Source organism: Corvus cornix, chromosome Z (assembly GCF_000738735.6).
Source record: "Corvus cornix cornix isolate S_Up_H32 chromosome Z, ASM73873v5, whole genome shotgun sequence".
NCBI lineage: Eukaryota > Metazoa > Chordata > Aves > Passeriformes > Corvidae > Corvus > Corvus cornix.
In genome coordinates this window covers 5,849,035-5,865,924 of record NC_046357.1, presented here as the reverse complement: position 1 = coordinate 5,865,924, position 16,890 = coordinate 5,849,035, and the positions used below count along the sequence as shown (strand labels likewise).

Below are 16,890 nucleotides of genomic sequence, written 5' to 3'. Positions count from 1 at the left end.
AAGGGATTCAAGCCTGTTTAAAAAGGTTTGACATTGCCTTCTTATTCATCTTTTTTAGCTCTGTGTGTCAGGTTTCAACAGAAAATTTATGGGAAAAAATTCTTGAAAAATTACAGAGAAATGGTGAGATCAGGTGGAGTTGGGAGAAAGTTATTTACCCAGTTCTTCATTACCAGTAAAACTGCATTCCCAAGGTCTGGAATACAGATTAATTTTAAAGATACCTGTTGTGATTACCTCATATAACCATCAGTTTTGAGAACAAAGGCAGTTCTCAAAAGCCAAAGATTTTATCATTGTTCTAGTGTAGAAAAAGCGTCCATGTTCTATTGCAGAGAGCTAACAACTGGAGCTAGTAGTCAGAACATTTTCAACTAAACCTATAACCATACAGCTTCACTAGAGTGAAATTTATTTTGGAGAGACATATCAGTTAGAAATGTTTTCACAGGAAGCTTTAAAAGGTCATGGTTCCCTTAGGCATCTTCAACAAGAAGTGAAGGAGAAACAGACTGTAAACATGTGCTAGCTAGGGACAAGTATTTTGAAGTAATTCTCTTAGTAAATATGTATTTGAAGGATTTCTTTTCTTTTGTTCCATAAACGAAAATTCAGAAAAAATAAATACTGAAACAGAATTAGGTTCTACCAGTCTGTTCTACTAATATCTGGTCTGGTTGGGTTGTACATCAGCCAAGGCCAAACCTTACACGGCTGTAACCACAGACTGCACGACAGAAAGATGCGTGGTAGGCAAAAAACAGGAGGGTGGAACAGCAGCCCTGTGGTCTGGCTTGTGGTCCTGATTTCCCTCCCCACTGAGCCATACTGTGTCCTATAACCCAGATGGTGGTCCCAAGGAAAGACAAGATAGAAGAATGAGGTGTCTGTGTTTGCCAAATAGCAGACACATTAGCATGGAGATACTATGTTTGAATTTCAATATTTGACACAAAAACCCTGCAAAACAGGGGCAAAGCCAAACTTTAACTTGATGATAATTGCTGAAAGCCATCTAGAAGGTGGAGTCTGAGTGCACTGATGCTTACCATTTTACCTCCAATCTTCTTCATTAAGTTCCATTGCAATTAAAGCAGAAGAGTCATACCACAGTAAAACTCACAAGCTAGTTAATTTGCAAAGGCTATAGGTTACCATTTTTAAATTTTTTTTTTCAGTGACTGCGGGAGGTTGACATTATCAGCTTCCCAGCTTGTGGACCAAACCTATGTATCTCTCAGACCTGATTTATGGCCAAAACTTGGCGCTTCTAGAAAAGTTTGGCAGATTCAGTCTTGGAATGTAGATTATCGAACTAACACAGTGTAAGGTGAATTGCACTTCTCAGAGTTCATTCTCTCTAAGCAAATAACTTTCGGGTCAAGTGGCCTTCCTTAAAATGTCTTATAATATGAAATAATCTTCTTATAGCCTTTCATGATGCTAAGAAGACAAGAAGAAATCATATTTGAGAGCTGTTCTTTCATGAATGGAAAGGATAACAGAGACCAAAGAGGTGACACGATTAATAAAATAAATATAGGAGCGAAAGTATAAAGGGAGTAAATATTTTCTACAAGCTATTTCCAATAATATTAAATGTATTAAGTGAAATTGAAATGTTTCTATGAATTAATGAAGTCCAAAAGCAAAGGGATCTAACAAATACTGGGATGTGCAGATTCTTTCAGTATGTTCCATGAAGATGAAGTTGCTTGACTGAAGAGAATTATCTATGGCCAGATGAAGGTTAGACCATAGGCTGTTACACCCAACACACTTTTAAAAGTTTGTAAGCCTGTAAGCCTAGTTTCTACAGGAGGGAAAGCCACTGAAATGAGAGAGACACAGATGGAGAAACAAGAATACCAGATATACAGTGATCCAGAGATAACACAGTCTGCTAAACCATGCTGCTATAAAGGTTCTGTGAAACTTCACGAAGTTCCAGCAGCAGCATTAATCTGCTAGAGGAGTAGCACTTTCTTCTCTCTGGGTTTTTTTTGCTTGTTTGGCTGGTTTTTGGTTTATTGTTGGGTTTGGATTTTTTTTTGTTCATGATTTTTGGGGTTTGTTTATTTGTGGGTTTATTTGGGTTTTTATGTTTCATTTTTGGTTTGTGTGGTTTAAGTTTTCTTGGTTTGTGGGGTTTTTTATTCTTTCTTAGTTTGCTTTTTTAATAACTAACACCAAAAGAAATACTTTTGTTCACAGCATTTAGGTCTGACAAGACATTACCTGTTTCTTCTACCACCAGTTCAGCAGAAATGAAGGTGATTCTGCTTTGTATGATGTACAAGAATAGCTACCAGTTCAGGTCAGTGAGAAAAACTGGAGGGTATGAAAAGAGGTCTGGTGCTTTCTCATTTATTGTGATCCTGCTTAGAAGCTTTAGTCAGTAATCAAGGCCTAACTGAAATGACAGTTAAGCTCATTTTATTAACAGATTATTTATAATCTTAGACTTGAATTCTGCCATCACTTTTGCGTATGCACAGCTCTCCTGTTGAAGACAATTTCATAGAGTCACTAGTATTATTCACACTAAGATTAAGCAGTTATTGATGAATAATAGGACTAGGACATTGGCATCCTCTTTTGTGTAATCACAAATGACAGTAGTTTTGACAACGTTCTATAAAAAACATGGAAAACATTTTCTGAACAAAGGAAAAATAGACACTGAATTCCTAGGTCACATCTAGTTTTTGTCAAGACCTTTAATTTTACAAATATCTCAAAAGCTAGTGACTCTCACTGTCAAATACCTACCACATCTTTAAACACATGTAATTGGGAATCTGGAGTCACAAAAGGCTTTACTGGAGGAAACTGCTGTGGACATATGTCCATACAAATAAAATGTGAGAGATATGGCCACAGTGGCTTATTATTTTTTTCTATTAGGACACAGGTATCTGCATAGGATGCATAGGCATGGGTATGTGCATAGGATACATAGGCCTGGGATAGCTCTCCACTGTCTTCTTACCAAGCAACCACTGATTTGGCCCTCAGGTGCACGACATAAAATCTCGTTGAAAGGAGTTCTGCTTGTGCAGATCCCTTACTGATTTTGCAGCATCAGACCTTCTCCTACTCCAGTTACATCTCTGAATTACGGGCTCAAAATCAAATGGCTGAACAATGTCCTTTTGATCTTTCTTAACCTGAATTCCTTATCCAACCAAAGTGTCCAACATTTTGCACTGAGGCCACTACCTTGTTGCTCCCTAAAATCTTTACTTCTCACAACCATGTCATTATTTTTCCATAATAATCTTCTCAAGAGCCATTACAAAAACCTAGTGATATAGTAAAAAACTACAAAGATTATAATTAGGAAGAATGTGAATTCACACTGTTTTCTTCTATCAGACAGTAGGAACAGACAACTTACTCATTACAAAGTTCATCACTCTTAAGATTTTGTTAATACAGAAATAAAGGAAGCAGCTTAGAAAACAAAATGGCAAAACGTAGTTAAATATATGTCATTAGCATAAGAAAGATTATTTCACTTTTTCACTTAGAGAAGGAAATTCCAGCCTGTTGCCATTTGTGTATAAAATATATATAACTGATATATAAAACTCAGTATTTTGAAAAGAAAGAGAAAAATCAAATCAAGCCAAACCAAACTGAACCTACCAAACAAAAACCCCCAACACTTTAAAAAGTGAAAGAAAAGATGTAATCAAATGAACACTTAAATATTTTAACAAGATTCTCTTCCTGAGCAAAAAAACAAACCCAAACTTATTACACCATAAATGACAGTCACAGAAAGCTTTTCTGAGAAAATGGAGATCAAATAAAAGTTAAAATGACCATTTAGCCTTGCATGGTGATATCAAACCATACAAAAGTATAAAATGTCTCAAAGGAAGCTGTTTCAGGTGACCTAGTCATTCTAGAGCACTATAGACTAAAGAAAATGAATACATTTACACAATAGCCCTGGGCTTTCAAAGTTCATCAGCATGTCTCGTATCAACTTCTTTTATCTAGCAAAATGAAAACTCACCTTTCTGAAAAACCCAGAGGAATGTGAACTGAGTACCAGAAAAAGCCTCTACAACATAATGTTTGCTTAAAACAAGACAAAACAAAAAAATCCAAAGCAAAACAAAACAAAGCCTTGATCCTCCGGGTTAAGGGGTGTTTCCCAAGTTCAAAGTAAAGAAAAATAGATGAATCTGAAAAAATCAAGGGTTTTTATCACATACAAAATAGAGGAAGAGATTGTAATGAAAGGTAACTGCTCTTTTACTGAGGCCATGCCACATTGCTTTCCTATAAACAATAACTCAGAAAGTTTGGTAAATTACAGAATAACTTTAATATTGCATCAAATAAATGAAAAGCTAGCACTAGTGTTTTACCTGTTTTCAAAATAGAAGGTTCATACAAACTGAATCTCTGAGTTATGTTTTGTTTAAACCCCAAATCCTAAATACTTATTTGACAGAAAGTGTAAAACAAAGATTATATTGGCAGCTCTCAGATAACATAGTAGTTAAAAACAGATGTATACAGAAATTCAAGCAAGAAGAATACTTGTATCAATTATCAGTGGGTAAAATTCTTGAACTGTTTAGGCCATTCCCTGTTTTGCTAATAGCCCGTTGCAATCTTCCTGTTCCCTGTTAGCCCTGTAGAGGTGTACTTGATACATTCATTCATTCTTCTGCTATTTTGTCTCCATATACTAAACCCACAAATATTTCTTATATTATTTTTGAGCTGCTCCACCCAGGATGTGGTAAACTGAGACATGCAGGAGCAAAAAAGACATTTATTTTGGAAGAATAACAGCTTTTAGTCTTTCAAATGAAACTGAGTACCAAGCTGAAAAGTGACACTGAGCATGTTTATCCATTTTGGAATTGCTATGAAACTTCAGTGACCTCCAAAAAAAAGAGTTCAGCCTCAGCAGTGATCCCATCACATCATCACATGCAAGCACAACATAACAATTAGAAAATGCAGGGGATTTCAGCAATAGGAGTTTGGGACTTAGGAATTGTCTGGATTAAACTGAATGTTTGTAAAAATATCGTAGCAAAACTCCTAATTAAGGGTGCTGGAGGGACCTTCCCTGACTCTGTAAACACCAAGCCTGTAACTTCATGTGTGTCATCAATTTAGATGGCTTTCAGGCAGTGGGATTTTGTGGAATCTTAATCCCCTAAACAGTTTTTACCTCATGTGTAGAAACTTGATTGCACTTCAGAAACAAACCTTCAAAAAGATGCACAGTTTTGTGAGTACAGCAAATTTGATTAATTTGACTTTTCTTATAGCTTCTGGGCAGCACTGAGCACAGACATTTGGGATGATATACAATCACAGGGATGAAAGGCTCCCTTCATTTCCTCTTTTAAGATTCCCTTAGGGGAATATATATTTTACAACTGAAAGAAAATCAAGTAATGTCAGCACCTTGACTTCTGGGCTTCTCTAGAACAGTATATGCATTGCAGCTTGATCCAACATCAAAGATGAGTTGCAAAAGCCATTACTCACTGTCACATTCCCAATGAAGAACTGTTTTGGAATCAAAGGAAGGTATAGCTTGTGTTCCCTTGGTAGTACAGTCTATTCTTCTTTGTCTGCCTGAAGTCTCACCTCTGTTTGCCAGTCAGGTGACCAGAGGCCTAATTACTTGCCAGTACATCAAAAGATTCTGTGCATGTGGTCACTGCATGGCCTCAGCCATAGAAACTTCTTCAGCTGATGCAGTAAACTCATATTTTTAGGGCCTTCTCTTGGCTTCAGCTCTAGATACAGTGCAGAAATGAAAACTGGTAAACGTGTTTTATAAATTTCTTAAGGATGGCTTTTGTCTCAATTTTCCTATCAGAAATCTTCTACGCAACAATTTTGTGTATTGGCTCATCACAAAAACCTCATGGGTGGTCTCACCTCCCTACTGCCTCTTCTTCCCATGCCCTCCAAATGCAGAATGAAAGAGATGAGGTCTTTCTCTGGCAGCGTTGGTGTCCCTGGGAATCCTTTAAGATGTGTTTGATCCTGCTGCTGCTGATTCATTTACATGATATGAAACTGCTCTCACTCAACAGAGGAATTTGCCACTTTTCTTCAACCTGCTACAAAGAAAAGCAAAGCAAAATAAATTTTTCACAATGAGAATGGAGCTACTTGCCCAGAGACTTGCATCCTTACAGATTTTACAGGATAAGGCTCTAGACAACACAAGTTGACTTGGCAATTAACCTTCCTCTGATCAGTGGGCTGCACTAAGCGCCACCCAGACGTCCCCTCCAAGCTAGACTGTGCTATGATTCTGATTTTTAAAGCAGCATTTGCCAACTGGAGTGTGTAATTCTGCTTCCTGCTGTGCAAGGGGAGCAAGGTATTTATTTTTAACATGAGGCACTCTTTATATTTTGATTGCTGTGACCTCAGTACTTCTCTGTTGCTTCAGTACTCTCCCAAGTAACAACCGCCAGAGTGAGGAAAAGTTTTAGTGGATCCAACATGTCTCTGAAATTGAGAGGCATCTGACCACACAGTGATGGCTACAGCAAGTAAATTTCCCATTGAAAGTTACTTTTGTAGAATCCTAAGGACGTTAAAAAAAACAACAGGCAGCCAGAGCCTGAAAAGACCAAACACTTACAATCTGAAGGAGCATGAAACTTTCAAACTTTGAAATGCTGTTACATTTATGAAGAGGTGAAAATAACATGATACATTTTCCTAGAACAACTTAGATCCATTTTTGTGCAGAGTGAAAAAGAATTTTTGTGACACTAAATGTCTGCGAACAGTGTCTATTTTTCCCTATGATCAGCACTTATAATCACAGCTATGTGTAACAGAAACCAGAACCCATAGAAACCAGCATGAAAATCTCCTGTCCTGAGGAGTTGAACATTGTTATTCTTCATACCTTGAGTTTTGGTAGCTATTGATATATTTTCACTAACAGAAAAAGAGTTCTTGGCCAGCAAAATTTACAGCCTGAGGAAAATCATGCACAAAGTACAGGAGAGGTGACAAAATACTACAGTTGCCTCCTTGCATTTGAAGAGTGAACTTTCACCATTAAAATGTTATTATGTGAATAAAGTAGTTAATAGCACCTATTTAGAGTCACAGCAGCTATGTCTGCATTCTTCTGCACAAGGACACTAGAATAATGGCTTACTGTATAAACTCGCTTACTCTAAACTTGCATTATGCTCATCCTTTTTGGATGCCAGCCTAGTCTTGGGTTATTCTAGGTAGAATATATTCTTCTGCAGTTTGCTAGCTGGGCTAAGTTTTTTAGTATAGTATTTTGCAACAGCCTAGTAAATCTGACTCTGAGATTTCTCACAGCTAAACCTGGTATTTCTACCTGACTATCTGGGACTATAAGGCAGGCAAGTTTGTTACCAGAGTTGTAGCTTTAGTGCTCACGCAGGCAACAATACATTTTTTGGGGTTATGCAATGAACATTGACTAAATAATTTTGAAGTTGACCTAAAAAGCCAATTTCATAACCTGTTCATGAAAATGTTTAGTCAAACAACATTGAGTCCTAGGACTCCTAAAACATGTCATTTTAAAAAGTATTTGAATAGAGTATTGTTACTACTCAGAAACTCCTGGCAATGAAAAGGTGCTTTAGATTTTAGTTTGTCTTGTGCCACGTGATTGCTTTCAGTGAGCTCCTTAGCTGCAACTGTATTGGTATATTCTTTTTGAGGAACGTTTCTCAGTGTCACATCAATGACAAAGGATTAGATATTCTTTGAAGTGCATTTCATGCATGAGGGTTTTGACCTTAGGTGAAAGCAGCTGTATAGAATGCAGACCTGGCCTCATTAAATGGCCAGGAAACTTCCTGCTTGCTTAAATTGTTAAAATCTCCATTTATAGTAAAGCTGTAATTGCACCTAGGCTTCTCTGTTGTACAGAGGAGCAGCCTCTGGGTATCACCAGAACCACCTGTCAAGCTTCTTCATATCAGATAAGTCTCTGATGTTGGAACTTTAATCTACAAGTATCATTCTGTAATAAAATCCCATTTTCTAACTCAGCATCCTGAACTGCTCTCAAAACCATTTTTTAACTTACAATGGATTTACTATCCTTTTCATTTCACCTACTTTTATCTTGCTGGAGCATTCAAAACTGAATGCTACTCTGAAGGTTTTTAAATGGTCATTAGGCACCTTTCCCACTGAATCAGATATGAACATATAGTGATAAAACTGTCTTAGGAGGATTGAAATTCTGAATGTCCCAAATGCATGTTTCAGCAATACTTATTTTCAGCTGAATGAAAACACTAGTCCTTTTCTCTAATGTAACGATATTCAGCTTTGAATTTGACACCCAGAAAAAAAGCTGAGGCATCCTTAGACTGGTTAATGCTGCTTTGAAAAGGACTAGTCAAGTAAAAAGTGCTTGTGAGGGTGTGTTATGTACACCACACGTGTTTGTTTTGTGTTATCTATTTGTACAGGACTGATAGGTCATTTCCCTTGGAAATGTAATACATTAAAAATTATATAATACAAATAATAGTAACAGAACATGCAATTAGTAGATGCAAAGGATGAAAACTGTTGCCACTCAGAAGACAGAGAAAACTCGGACAGTGACATCAGTTAGAGCAGAATTTCACTGAATTTTTTGCACCCTAGGTCAGCCACGATTGTTACTTACAATGACATAATCCTGAGGGTCATATCTTAACTAACGTGATTGCACTTTAGGTGGGCTGTAGGTTGTCACGCGGTGCTCCAGTGCACAGATTACAGTTACATCAGAAGGTTCCAGCTGAACTGGGTGGGAAGGTCATAGCAGCCTACACAAAGTAGCTTGAAAAAAATTTATCCTGCTGAGAATATTATGTGGAGCTAGCTTGGGCATATCTACACACCACTGCAATGTACAGGGCAGACACAAGAGACAAGCATCCCCTGGGGATTGGCAGAGTCTCACTATGGCTGTGATTCAACCTTAGATCTTCTCCTTTGGCAGAGCTATTTTATGAGGTTTCTGTTCCTCCCCTTTCACCTTCGTCCAACTCATTGTGTGAAAGAATATGGATTAAATTAAGCCATCCAAAGAACATTTTTCTTTTGAATTTCATTTTTTGAAAATAATAATTTCATTGATTGAAAGGATTCCATGATTAGACTTGTCATTCTGACTAATGGAGTCAATAGCATCCTGATAGTGGAAACAAGTAATTCAGGGAAAAAAATAATGAGAAAGGCTTAACCAAGCAGGATTTCTGGAGAAAATGTCTGTGGAGCGATCTCTCCAATGTGTGCATTGTTCATATGGAACCGTTTGAAGAATAGGGTGATTAAAGCAGTCACTGAATCTGCTTGTGAATAATGCTCAATGCAGAACACAGAAAATGTGTTCTTCTCACTGGAAATGCGTCAGTTTTGATATAGCCTTAAAGTGAATTATTTGCTTGAAGAAACTGTAGGATTGTACTACATTTGAAATATTGCCTTTGTTTTTTATTTAATGCTTATTGTCATGCTAGGGAAATATAAGTAAGCAATGGGGTAAGATAATTTGCAAGCAGAGTTAATAGTAGAGGAAGGACAATATACATGCAGAATTAATACTGGAAGATGTTATAATACTTTTAAAAACCTCTGTGAACAGCACTGCCCCTTAAATTAGAAGACATTTATTTCTTTTAATAAGTTCATAATTGTGTCTTGATTTCATTATAAAAATGGGGAAAAGTTTAGTAAATGAATGCTTTTGGCTTAGCTTTGTGTGTCATTCCTCTGACTAGTTTAGCCTTTGTGCTGTTTTTCACATATCCATTGTGAGTAGAATTGTATTTTTTTCTGCTCCAAATAGAATTTGGTTTAGAAATCTTTATGGCTGTAATGCTAATCTATGATGATGTTAACTGAGCTACTGAAGACGTTTTGCAATATACAATTAACAATACCAAGTTAAAAGTGAACTATATGATACCACTGTTGCAAGTGATCCATAGAAGATAATGTTTCTTCTCTTTAATATTTTGTATTACTAAGGCAAAAAGCAAGCAATTGGAATCATGTGTTTCTTCACTATTTAAAATTCTCAAGAAAAAAACTAGATTCTAAAAAGGAAATCAACTTCTTTCTGAAATGTACTGAAGTGTAAACTGGATTTGTGGAGATGATTCCTGTTTTGAACACCTAGGATACAATTTGTCTTCTTCGGCCAAGTTCCAATTGCTTTCTGATCCTCTCTTCATCTAAGAGCTCTTTCTTTACTAACAGTTCACATACCATAATGCTTTGAAATAGGGAAAAAACCCAAAACCAAACCAACAAACCCAAAACAACAAATGACAGAAATTATGCTGTGTGAGATCCATGATGCCACTGACAGGAAAATTCTCTCTTTATGCCTTTGAAAAATATATATTTCTGTATTAAATAAAATATTACACTGAACAAAAGACATTGTTCACAAAATGTAATTAAGTGAGAATTCAGGCAAGGAGGCAGTCACTAATGGAAATACACTGTGGTCAGCCTGCTGACAGGTCTCTCCAAGAAACTACAGCCAGAAGTGGGTTCTCAGTGCACTGGTCTTTTGTAATCCTAGTCCATGTAAAAATGTAGGAGCAGCATTGGAATGTGACTCGTGTTGCTGCAGCTTATCCCTGCATAACCAACATCAGAGACTAAACCTTAATGACAGATTATAGGGCTGCAGAAAGCATTAAACAACTAACTTATTCCAAGCAAAACATCTCCATTTTTATGAGTGTGATCTGTAGTTGATGCTTCAGCAGAGTTTAGGATTACCTAAACAGAATGTTTTACTTTAAAAATTGTAGCTTTATTAAATTTAGTTCACCTGATCTGAAATTTTCAATCCTAAAGATCTGAATCAGTCCAGAGCATGGGAAACACACCCAAAACTTTTCAATCTCTGAGAGAAAATACACAGAAAAGATATTGTCTTCCCCATGTCAGAAAATTCTGAAAATGCAGGAAACATCTAATGATTTCTATTTAAAATCTGGCAATTCTGTTGCATTTATACTAATAATGTATCCTGTGTTGTGATAAAAATATTCTAGGTACTATACCTGCATATGGCCCATCCAGAAATGTCTGAGACAATTCCCCAGATTGTAACTGTAGGAGACTATGGGTGGTAGACAATTCTGATGCAGGAACCAGATCAGAAACAAGGACGCTGTATTTCTAGAATTACCTTTGACCTCCTTGTTTTGTGCAGACAATGAGAAGGAGATGGAAACCCCCAGACTCAAAGGAAGAAAATAAAAGGGCAAGTGTGGGAGAAAGATGCAGGCTGTACAGGGAGGGGCAAGTGCCCATTGTCTTGAAACTGCAAGAGAGATCCATGGAAAAGCTAGGAAGAGACTGGAACTAGAGAGGGAGCACAGAGAAGGAGAGAAGTCCTGGTTCTGAAGCACGTGTGAAACATAGATTTAGTATAACAATGACATGAATGATTTCCAGAGGAGGCAGACAAGCCAAAAGAAACTGAAAGTGCCTAAGCCAAATCATATGGACTAACCCTACTCTGATGAAGAGGAGACTGGGACAGACTGGATGTGAAAAATGTTATGAAGACTGAACTGCAACACATAGCGTTCTTCTAATATATCTCATTCCGCATTTGTTAGGGTCCGCCTTACCCAGTGCATTAACATACAGAGGTCAAATATGTGTTCAAGTTTCAAAGCACAGAGAACATGGAAAGAATGTGTGGAATATCCAGCACTGCTGGAATATAAGTACAGAATTTGGTAAGAAATTCTTCAACTGCCTGAGATTGAGATTTGCATAGGTTTATTAAATGTAATTAGATGAACACTAGATGCTTGAAGGAGGGGAAAAAAAAAACAATCCACCCATAATTGAACCCTTTGTCATCAGTGTAAAATGACAGTTATGTTTCCATAGCAATAGAAACCTCTACTCACACTGCATGTCAACTGTTTGATATGACTTCAGTTTGCTATAGCAACCATGTTTATGCTAGTTTATTCAGGCTATCAAAATTAATTACAAATTATACCCAAGGGCATCGTAGTTCTGATTTCATTAATCCCATAATATTTTTATGTATCTGCTAATTGAGGAGAGTTTTTAAGTATTGAGAAGGCAAACCTCTGAACAAGACCCTGACCACAGTGTCACAGACATTAATAGATAATAACACCCAAGGCTCTGGGATGTGCATTCTGGAGTCACGAGTGTGCTGTTGGCAGGACAGCCACGATCATTTGTGCTCTCTCTACAACATGATCAAGTGGAAGAGCTGGTGCTCAGTGAATGTACATAATTGTGTATATATAGGTTATCATGTACAGGAAAACCTGAAGGATATGTATATGTATATGTATATGTACATGTATATGTATTAGAATACATGTACATGTAATAGCATATACTTCCAAAGATAGGGCTTATTTACACAAGAGCTTTTTAGCCAAAAAGCAAGTGCTGATTCCCACTAACTGAATATTCAATAGCTCTAACTCCCTAAAGCCAACTTGCAAAGCCTTTATCAATGGTCTCTAAAAAAATTCGTTAACCATGTCAGAACCATGAGAGAATGGGATAATCATTAGAACAATATCCTCAGGAGCTTGACCTGTGGTATCCTCAGCAGCAGGAGTGTGCAAGTGCTTGAGAGGCAGTAGACAATCAGAGCCCAGACAGCTCTCCAGATGGATGTTCTGGATTCTCCAGTGTCATAGGTTAGCAAGCATAGTCCCGGAAGGGATGTCCTTGCTAAGGGGTGCCTACAGTTTCCTCTGGGACCTGACAGAACCTATCAGCTGGCCAGTTTGAATATGGACAATTCTTTAAGCCACTTAAAGTTGTGACAACCTCTGTGATCCACATTTAAGAATAGGCAAACTCCCCCTCCAAGCTCTCTCTTGTTTCCGGTGCTGGGACAGGTGGCTGCAGTCCCATGTGGGGGCCAGTGGGCCCGGCCAGGCCCTGCTTGGGCCAGGCCGGGCCGGGCCACGGCCATCCTGGAGCTGATGGACCTGTTGCAGCCATGGAACCCCCCCCCACTGCCTTGCCGTGGGCAGCCGGAGCGGCTCGGCTCTCCCCCCTCTCCACTGCGATAAGAAAAATTCAACATTCCAGCTGCAAAGCTGAGGTGAGATTAACCCTTTTATTGCTGTGAAGAGCTGGAAACCTGAGGGAAGAGAGAGAGGAGATGCTTAAAGCTGAAATTCTGTTGTGAAGCTATGATATGTCAGAGTATCCCATTGTAATTCCATGAAGATATGGGGGGTGGAGTGTTCAGCTCGTGAGCAAAAGCACCTGCGCTGAGATAGGCAGATGCTGACGCAGCTGTAATTTCATGAGAAGTTTGGACAGGGAGAGATGGAAGCGATGAGGACTTTTGCTCCAAACGGGAAAGGAGAAACCTCAGTCCCTAGAGATGCTCCCAGAGATAGTCCTAATGATGAAGATGAGAAAGACCCTTTGCTCCCAGGGAAGGAGAAGGGCCTCTGTTTTTTTGTTTCTGAATGGCTCAACCTTAAAAATTGTACTCCAAAAAACTTCAAGAGTGGACCCTCGAAAGCAGTTGCAGGAAAAGCTGCAAGTCGGGGGAAGGGACTCACATGCAAGCAGAGAGACTCCTCTTCCTAAATGGACTGAACAATATTTGGAAGTGGGCGGCTGTCTCGTTGTGATAATGTTTTCATAGCATGAGCAAGAAGAGACTTCTCTTTCTAAATGGACTGAACAAGGTTATTATGGAAGTGGTAAACAGACTGAACATCTTAAGGGTTGTCTTTTTACATTGTCAGTGGGAGAAGGGAGGAAGGTGGGGGAAGGAGAAGAGTTCTGAAGGTGGTATAATTTCTTTTTCCTTCTTTTAGGTCTGTTAATAAACTTCTTTATATTCTTTCAAGTTTGGTGCCTGCTTTGCGTTTCTCCTAATTCTTATCTCACAGAAGATAAACAGTAATGCGTATTTTGGACCAAACCACTACATCCAGTCTTCCTTATAATTCTGCCTAGTAAAGAAGTCACTGGATGTGTCAGGTCTCTATGGAATTTTTTTACTTTTTCTTTCCAAGGTTGCAAAAGGCACCTGAGCAAACCTAGAATCCAAAAGTGCATATATTAAACAAAAGGAGGTGAAGTGGTTCTCCACAGATGAAATTCTGAAGTCCCTGCCCCAGTGTGGTCACCAGTGGTGAAAGCTTAGATGGATTAAAAAACTGAGTGGATAAAATCACTGAAGATTAAATACTGAGAGCTTTTAAATGAAAAGATATTCCCATTCTGCTAAAAAAATAACAGGGCCAGAGTACCGAGGTCAGTCAGCTCCAGGGAGCCTTGCCCAAGCTGCACAGTTCCTGGTCCCAGATTTGTTCAATATTGTCTGTAGTTCCAAAAATATTTTAATAAGTTCTGTATTGGAAGGTGTCTGTAAATGAGCAATGTGCAAGTAGAGTTACAATCCTTCTAGGGATGATTTTACTACATGAAACTGAGGGGGTTTAATGCATTCCCTGCAGTGCAGTATGAGGGTAGCTATGTATGCTGGACAAATGGTAGAGGAAAGTTGCAGAATACTGGAGTCAGACCTGATTCAGGCCTTTTCATTTTTCCAGTGGGAACAGTCCTTGGCACAATACAGTTCCTTTGCACAGTTCCTGTGCACTGTCACAAGGATAGAGTTAACCTCAGCCAAAACCATACCTCAGGGCATGCTTGCAGTGAAGCATCATGGGCACAACACTCATGGTTAAGCTTGCTCACCAGCCCAATATAGAACAGCTCTCCTAACGCTGTAAAAGGTTGGCATTTGACAGAATAATGTTGGGAAGCATCAGCAGCTTCTGGTACCTTTCCTATAACCTTCCCAAAGAACTCACCATCTACAGAGTATTTAGCTAGATGGACTGTGGTGTGGCTGAATACAGACTTTCTTGTATTTGTTAAGTTGCTCTGTATGTAAAAACTCTGCTAGAAAGCCTTGTTCTGACAATGAATGAAAGAACCGAATCCAGCTGAGCAGTGGCAATTTCTTCCTTTCTAGGACCACACTCATTGTACTGTTCTGAACAAATCTGGCAGCTGGCAGAGGTCTTTTGTTCCTGCCCACATCTTTTCTTTCATCCAATTTCTGGGGCAACCCCACATGGAAAGAAAAGAAAAAGCCTCCGGAGAGCACAGAATCAGCATTAACTAAGTATAATTCTTAATTATTCATGGTCACAGATTAATTTGAATATAAAAAGTGAGTGTTCTACAGAGACCATATTGTAATTTTATACTTTCCTGAGATGTAAGAAAAAATGTTATATTCTTCCAGCCATGACCTTAACACACGTTTTTTAGCTGATGCTGTTTTATTGTTTGATTCTTGCACTATGCCTTCCCTGGAGGCCTGAATCATTACCAAGCTGAATGCTGCAGCTGAGTGTTTTGAGCAGATTTTGTGCTGGTTCAGTCTGCTTATAGACAGCCTGTTTTCTGTAAACAGTGGTGAAGGTAATTTTGTCTTGTTACCAAATAGACATTCCTCTTTTCTCCTGAGCAGCCCTCCTGGGAAACAGCCTAAGAGGTTGGAGAGAGAGAGGGAGGTGGATCCGCCGAACTGCTCAATCCGACTCTACCAATATATTTTCAAGTTGAATATCCAGATACTTTCAATGATGTCCTTCCTTGGGTTATCTTGTTGACATGCCAGATGCCTGGAAAAGGCAGTTATTTCACCATGACAACGATACAAATAATCAGTTAACATTTTTAAAGCTCAAATGCATCTATAGAGGAAAGCACCACAGGTCGGTGTACCGGGCGCAGATTTCTTCCTAGGATGTAAGCTATTACGCAGCTTGGACTAATTTACTTTGTCGTCCAGGACTTCATGCCCTGCAGCTGTATTGTAAATATCCAGTTCTTTGGTAAGAAAGGTGCCTTCTCAAAAGGCCATTAAGAAAAGGTCAGGAAGGGACAGGACTATACCAAGGGGTATTTATAACAACAAACAAAAGTAGCCCAAATGAAGAAAACAACCTTGAGTGTAAACACACAAGTTGTTATTTCAGTTTATATACATGGTTTTACTGGAGTGCTTGGAATCATTACCACCCTATTACATACTGAGGCATGAAGGTCATGTTACAAAGAGCTATTAGTTTTGGGAATAGCTCTCCTCGGTCCTTAAACCTGTTGAGAAGCCACAAGGCAACATATTTTTTAGGTTAGTGGAAACCTCTGTGTTGTATTTTTCCTGGCTTCTTGCTGGGTGTCAGAAGTATCAGGAGCAGATGCACACATAAACACGTATTCCTGACACAGGAATAAAAAAAGAAACCTCTATTCTAATTAAGAAATTCACATACTAGGTACAATTGCATGTAAGGAGATGATTTCACTCTCTCTCCTTTGTCTTGGAGATACATATGGGGTAAACATAAACCAGACCTGAAACTTCACCATGGCTAGTTTTGGTTAAATATCGAGTACTTTGCCAGGAAATCCAAGAACATGAGATTATGATTCTTTGATTTTTTCAGAGACTTGTATTAATGCACCTGGTCCTCTTCAGTTTCTTGCAATAAATATCTTAGTACAAGAAGCTCCAATTTCATATTTCCTTCCTCTTTCTTGCTCGGTGAGCTAGTGGCTCAGGACTGCATACTTAATAGAAGCACAATGGCCCTGTGCTGGCAGAAAAATTGGAAACCTTGTAGTATTAATACTTGTCTTCTGCACTGAACCTGTGAAAGAAGAAGGGAGGTTTCTTAGGGATAGCTGGTGTCAGACAGGCACGTACTGGAAACAGCTGTGAATTTTCAGAACACAAGCTGTAGCCACAGAACAAATAGTTGTATGTGCAAAATGTGACTTCTCACCACTCTCCTTAAAAAACAT

At 38.5% G+C, this 16,890-nt stretch overlaps 1 long non-coding RNA gene across 1 annotated transcript in view; it reads right to left on the bottom strand.

Moving 5' to 3' along the window:
* Nucleotides 1–5,890: 5,890 nt before the first annotated feature.
* LOC109144090 overlaps nt 5,891–16,890 on the bottom strand; it is a 70,579-nt gene continuing 59,579 nt past the window's right edge. The window contains exon 3 of the long non-coding RNA XR_002044596.2: nt 5,891–6,113. This is a non-coding gene — a long non-coding RNA (uncharacterized LOC109144090). The remainder of the gene's footprint in view (nt 6,114–16,890) is intronic.